Source organism: Myotis brandtii, unplaced genomic scaffold (assembly GCF_000412655.1).
Source record: "Myotis brandtii unplaced genomic scaffold, ASM41265v1 scaffold247, whole genome shotgun sequence".
NCBI lineage: Eukaryota > Metazoa > Chordata > Mammalia > Chiroptera > Vespertilionidae > Myotis > Myotis brandtii.
In genome coordinates, this window is record NW_005359352.1 from 710,963 (window position 1) to 716,633 (window position 5,671).

At 64.6% G+C, this 5,671-nt stretch overlaps 1 protein-coding gene across 2 annotated transcripts in view; it reads right to left on the reverse strand.

Annotated features, from left to right (window-relative positions):
* Positions 1-5,671, reverse strand: part of HPCAL1 (hippocalcin-like 1) — a 75,980-nt gene that overhangs the window by 29,625 nt on the left and 40,684 nt on the right. Inside the window, exon 1 of one of the 2 annotated variants that reach the window (XM_014540557.1) lies at positions 1,439-1,449. The exons of the other annotated variant lie outside the window; for it this stretch is intronic. The gene's annotated coding sequence lies outside the window, so the exon portion shown is untranslated. Of the gene's footprint in view, positions 1-1,438; positions 1,450-5,671 lie in introns of those variants that run through there. 2 annotated transcript variants of the gene reach the window in all.

The following is a 5,671-nucleotide window of genomic DNA, read 5'->3' on the forward strand; positions in this document are numbered from 1 at the left end:
CCAGCGCCTGCACCCACCCGGGAGCTCCCGGGCCTCAGAGCCCAGGAGGCACCGCGTTCACAGGACACAGAGCCGCCGAGGGAGCAGGTGCTGGGTTTGCTAAGAGGAGCTCTTTGCCGAGGAGTGGTACCCGGTCAGGCCTGGGGCGGGGGTGGCCCAGCTCCAGGGGCCGGTGGGTAGTCAGACACTCTTCCTTCCAACCCTGCAGCCACCAGACTGAGACTCAACCCTGCAGACCCGCCACTGTCTGGCCCGCCTCCCCGTCCCGCTCCCACCTCGGCCACCCCGGCCTGTCCCTGCTCTGCCAACCGCTCCACGGCATCTCACGGGCACCAGCGCGCCTGGGGTCCCCACAGGCCTGGGGGCAGCCCCATAATACGTCCAATTCAGTTGTAGCCTCAGAAGGGCTCCACCTGACAGGCGAGGAGCCTGAGGCCGCGGTGGGAACTGGAGCCCGTCCTCCCACGACGGGGCTGCGTGCCCCGTGCGAGCCCTCAGACCCCAGAACCAGGCAACACTCGACAGAGGAACGTACCCCGGGGTCTTCACCATCAGAGAGGCTCCTGCTGCTCCTTTTGGGGGCCCTGAGTCACACCCCCTGGCAGGTCCTGTGTGACAGGCTAGTGCTGGTGGTCACCTCCCTGTCCGGAGCCTGACCTCAGAGTCCAGGCGTCACAGGCCAGCTGTCCGAGGGCCACCCCTCCCGGGAGCCTCCTCCTGCCAGCGCCCACCAACTGCCCCTCCGAGACAGCCCAGCGCTGCCCGCGGGACCACAGATGGGACCAATTCACAAAACAGGCCAGAACCGAACCAGGCCACATTCCTAACCAGTCCCCAGGCCCCCTCCCCGGTTTCATACATGCACTGTGGGCTCACGTGTGCACACCCATGCTGCCCGCCCTCCCCTGCTCTAGAACTGCAGGACCCAGGCTGGGAGGATCGGCTGGGAGGACCGGCTGGAGGCCTGGAGTGGGAGCAGTCACTGCTGAGGGAAGGAGATCAGGACAACGGCCCTCGTTTACCGGGCTGCCTCCCCGGCCCCAGGCCTTTGGGTCCCACTTGGGCAGAATGCAGAACACAGCCCGAGGCCGGCCACCCGGGCCCTGGCCCACGGCTGCTTGCAGATAAGCGGAGGCCACGCGGAGATAAGGACTATATATAGCAGGAAGCCCGGCCTCCCACAATGTCAAGCACGTTTCACGCCGTGAAAAGGTTTCAAGGACACACTGGGGTGGCCGAATGAGGCCACAGCCGCTCCCCTTTTCAAAACCCTGAGCTGAACGCCGTCAAGTGTAACGAGTCCTGGCCTGGTTGGATTCGGGCTTCTTTAGCTCCCGTTCGGCTTTTCCGGGGCCTCCAAACGCAGCACGTTCATCGCTATCTGACTGAATGGGGGATCGGTGACAGGGCCTCACAAAGCTGGCTGGCTCACCGCCACCTCCTCCAGGGAGGCCTCAGGCTGCTCCCAGGCTCCCACTACACCAGCTGGCACCCCAGCCCTAGCAGAGCCTCCGCGAGAGCCCCTCCCTCTGCCCTGGAGCCTAGGGGTGGGGTGGGTCCCCCAGTTGTTGAACTCGCTCCTGGCACCAGGAGGGGGCTTACAAGGCTTGTCAGGCGGAACTGAACTATGAGGCAAGAGGGAGGCCACGGGCACTTGTATCTCCTTAAATCGGCCACAAACAAAGGCAGGTTTTATCAACGCCCCACCTGCCTCGTGTGTAGGTCGGATTCCCATTCCTTCGAGTCTTAGACAGAAGCGTGGTTGCCTCACACAGTCCCGGCCCGGCGTCGGGTGGGAGACAAAACCGAAGACCCCGTGCAGGCCCAGACCCACTGCAGCTTCACCCCCACACGCGATCAGCCCCCTCCCCCCCCAGCAGAGTCTAGCTGACCTCCTCCTCCAGCTGACCTCGCGGGGGTGGGTGAGGGCAGGGGGCTGAGCACCCTCTTTCTGCATGAAATCCCCTCCCTGTGGGTCCGTAGGCGAGAGCTCACCTCCTGGGTGCAGGTGGCAGGCACCGGGCTTACACCTGCCTCATGTCGGTGCTGGGGGAGCACAGCTCCCACTTCCCGCAGCAGCAGACAGCCCCCCCCCCGCCCACTCCCCAGGGCCGCTCCAGGCAGAAGCACAGGATGCACAGGGCAAGCAGCCCCCCTCACCCGGCCCCCCCTCGGCCTCAGGGACTGGGGAGCAGGAAGGCAGGGCCCTCAGGGCTGAGAGGCATCCTGAGGCCGTGATTCTCCGGAAACTGTGTGGCCCCCAAACCCAGAGAGAATGTCCTCTGGGGAGAGGAAAGAGCAGCTGGCATGGGGTTGCTGAGGCCTCGAAGGAGGCTGGGCCGGAGTCGGCATGGAGTTCTGTGGCTGCCGGGAGCTGAATGAGACGGCTTCCCCTTCCTGGCCCAGGAGCCCAGGGGAAGGGCCCCCTGCAGCAGGCAGCCAGGACTGCAGCGCGCCCTCGAGTAAGAGGCCGGCGGGCAGGCAGCCTCCGTCCTGTCCTTGGGCTTCGCCGTCCAGGGAAGAGCCGCTGGAGCCAGCTCGGGACGTGCTTTGGGGAGAATCCAGTCCTTAGACTTTCCTCGGCCGCCTCTCCCCACGCGGGACAGATGCTGGCAAAGAAACGAGGCCAGTTGTGGCAATGGCTTCCAGCAGATATAATCGAATTACCTATTTCTGAATTCTGCGAGCACTGAACGCTGTAATGCGATTCCTGAAATGTCATTTGGAGCCGCCGGTGCAGGCGGCGAGACGCTCAGTAAACACATCATCATTCAAACCCGTCACACCCGCTGACCCCGAGCCCTGTGCCCGGCACGGGGCTGAGGCCGGCCACACAGGTGAGGACGCCACGGCCGGGCAGGGCCGAGGACACGGTCCAGGGGAGGCAGCGAGGAGTAATACTGACCGGACCCGGGAGGTGTGAGGCTGGGGAAGGGCGAGGGCCGCCGAGCTCGGGGGAGGAGCGCTCGCGGCGCCTGGGGGGTCAGAGGCTCCCAGGGAGCCCACAGGCGTCTCCAACGCGCCACTGACCGCTTGGCTAAATGCCAGGCCTGCGCTGAGCCCTGGGCACGGAGGGGAGAGCCCTAGTCTAGTGATTGCGCACCTGTGGGCACATGCACAAACACACATGTGCACACGACGTACCCTGACATAAATGCAGGTGTGCACACAGACACACATGCACACACAGACATAAACACAAGGGCATCCATGTACACATGTGCACAGAGACGCACAAATGTGCGCGCAAACGTGTGTGTCCATACACACGAGGGCATCCGTGTACACACATGCACATGTGCACCCACACACACACACACGTGCATGTACACATGTGCACAACAGAGTCCCAGCTGCGCAGGAAGGAAAGGGGAGGGGGAGGGGGCCGAGGACAACCGGGCCCCAGCGCCGCAGCCTCACCTCCTGCTCCAGCGGCGGAAAGGGGATCCCGCAGGTGGCCAGGCTGCCACGGGCACAGCGTTACAAGAGAACATGCGAGGCCTCGCCGCCTCCATCCCCACGGCTCACCTTTCCTTCCTGCAGGAGCGCGGGCTCGCTCGGTGAGGAGACGGAGGGCGCAGTAGCGACTCCCTCCCGCCCTCCCCCCACTGGGAGCTGGTGCTGCACTCCCAGCGTCCCTCCCGTGGAAGTGAACCCCGAGGACCCCGGTCGACCCCTCTGGGGAGCAGGGCCCGGGGCACTCGAAGCCCTGCCTGTTGTCACACTCCCCGCCCCCAGGTGCTGGCCCCACCTGATGGCCCAGCACCTGCCCAGCCACCTGCCACGGCTCCTCCCCTGCCTGGTCCTCCCAATCCGTGGCGGCCACCTCCCTCCCAGGCTACCCGGCATGGGTGCCAGCCTGCGCTTCTCCCCAGGGCGGCACCCAGCCAGTGCTCAACCCCAGTCGGTGGCAGCAGAGGCCCTGACCTGCCACCGACCAGCGGGGTGACCTGGAGCACATGCCTTCGCCTCTCTGAGCCTCAGTTTCCTCGTTACAAGAGAGGACACCCCCGTTCCTGGGGTTCCTGTGAGAATCAAATGAGCTAATGTAGAGGGAAGCATGCGGCCAGCTCTCAGAGCCATCAAGGGGGAAGGCTGCTGTCAAAAGGTAAGTCACCGTAAGAGAAATGCCAGCCTTCGGGGTGACAGCGTAGAGGGTACAACACGAGGGGGCCCTGCATGACGTTAGCATGCGGACAGAGCTGAGGAGACCGTTCGCGATGGCTGGTGACTCCACCCATCATCTCAAGCCCCCGGACAGGACGGGGCTCACACCACCGCTGAGAGGCCAGATCCTTTGCTGGGCGTTCTCCCTGCCAATCATTTGAAGGCAATTAGGGAGACATTCCCACCTGAGAGATGCAACCGTGCTCCGGGGGTCCCCACGCCGGCTCCCCAGGGCAGTCCCCCCGCCCCGACCGAGGGTTATGGGAACAGCGTGCCCGCCCACAGCTGCCCACCTCACTCCCCTGCACCCTGGCTCATGGAGAGACCAGCTATAATGAAAAGTGCACCTAAGACAGTTGCCCGGCCGACGTGGCTCAGCGGCTGAGCGTCGACCAGGAGGTCATGGTTTAATGCCTGGTCAGGGCACAGGTCCGGGTGGTGGGCTCAATCCCCAGTGGGGGGCATAGAGGAGGCAGCCGATCAGTGATTCTCTCTCATCATTGATGTTCTTTCTCCCTCTCCCTTCCTCTCTCAAATCAATAAAAAAATATTTTTAAAAATGCAAGGCTGGAAAGGAAGGAAGAAAAGAAGGGAGGAAAGGAGGAAGGAGGGAGGTGGGAGGGAGGGAGAAGACCCCCCGGAACCTTCTGGAATGTGCACAGGGCTGGGCCCTCACATCAGGAAGGCGGCCACTGTTCTGTCACAGGGATTTGTGCTCCAAAGGAGAGTCTGAAAGGGTCCGAGTTGTTGGGTTTTGCTTCCGTCTCTCAGCCTCACAGCGGACACGCAGGGACCCTGTGCAGAAGTCTCTCATGAGAGGGGCGGCCGATCCCCTCCGCCCTCGGCCCGGCCCGAGTCCTGGGAGCGAACGGCCAGTGTCCCGGACGAGGCTCTGCACCCGAAACCCGTCCACCCAGCAGCTCAGCGCAGCCCCTTCCAGGGACGCCACCCATCACCCTCCACCCCGTGGGGTTGGGGGTGTAAGGGTCCCCCTCCAGCCACGCGCTCTGCAAGGCCCTGCCTGCCCCCGGGACCCGGAGCCTCGTTCCCGCCCAGCACCCCAACCCGAGCTCTGGGGGCGCGTCAGCCTGAGGATGAAATGAACGAGCAAATGAAGAGGGAGTGATGGCGCTGCCCAGCCACAGGTCAGCCAGGGGTGCGAGGAAGGGGCACATGCAAATTCAGGGTCCCCCAAGCTGCGGGAAGGGGTGCCCCATGTGCACGAACGCGTCCGTAAATCATCAATTCGCCGCCTGCCGCTGGGGTCCCAGGACTCGGGAGGGGCTGGCTGACGGGCGCCCGCGGGCAGGAGGGACTGACTCGTCCCGGGGAAGGGAAGTGCGGGCTGCGGTTCCTGTGGGTTTGGAGGGCGAGGCCACCAGCAGTGGGCCAGGCAGGTGTGGGTTGGGCACCTGGCTTCCTTCCTCTGCTCTGCTCTCGCCAGGAGGGCCAGGGGAGGTGCCCCCCGTGTGGCTCAGGGCTCCGCAGGGGCGGCAGGAGAGCA